The 657-nt window shown below is 38.8% G+C and overlaps 1 non-coding gene across 1 annotated transcript; it reads right to left on the bottom strand.

Annotated features, from left to right (window-relative positions):
* Positions 1 to 348: 348 nt before the first annotated feature.
* LOC121217329 (small nucleolar RNA R71) lies at positions 349 to 455 on the bottom strand. Its single transcript, XR_005913398.1, has one exon. It is a non-coding gene; the product is annotated as a small nucleolar RNA R71 (small nucleolar RNA).
* Positions 456 to 657: the final 202 nt, after the last annotated feature.

Genomic DNA, 657 nt, shown 5'->3' with positions numbered 1-657 from the left:
GCTAAACCTTCTTTAACAGGAACTGAATCAAGTATAGTTAGACCTACTATAGCTGCAAATACTTTTGAACTAAAACCTAACACAATTCAAATGATACAACAGTTTGTTCAGTTTGATGGTTTGTAGGATGAAGATCCCAACGCTCACTTAGCAAACTTTTTGGAACTATGCAATACATTTAAAATTAATGGCGTTTCTGACGATGCCATTCGTCTTCGGTTATTCCCTTTCTCATTGAGGAACAAAGCTAAACAGTGGTTGATCTCGTTACCACGAGGGTCAATTACTACTTGGGAACAAATAACCGAAAAATTTTTACTAAAATATTTTCCGTCGGCTAAAACGGCTAAATTACGTAATGATATCTCTTCTTTTGTGCAGATGGATTTAGAAACACTCTACGATGCATGGGAGAGATAGAAGGACCTTTTGAGAAGGTGCCCTCACCATGGGTTACCGCTTTGGCTCTAGGTTCAAACGTTCCATAATGGCCTGAATCCTTCAACTTGACAAATGGTTGACGCGGTTGCTGGCGGAACCATCAATAATAAAACACCTGAAGATGCTTTTGAGTTCATAGAGGAGATGTCATTGAATAACTATCAGTGGCAAGTCATGAGGACAAAGCCAACAAAAATAGCCAGTGTTTATAACGTG

The sequence above is a fragment of the Gossypium hirsutum genome, chromosome A02 (assembly GCF_007990345.1).
Source record: "Gossypium hirsutum isolate 1008001.06 chromosome A02, Gossypium_hirsutum_v2.1, whole genome shotgun sequence".
Taxonomy (NCBI): Eukaryota; Viridiplantae; Streptophyta; class Magnoliopsida; order Malvales; family Malvaceae; genus Gossypium; species Gossypium hirsutum.
This window is presented reverse-complemented; position numbering and strand designations above follow the sequence as displayed.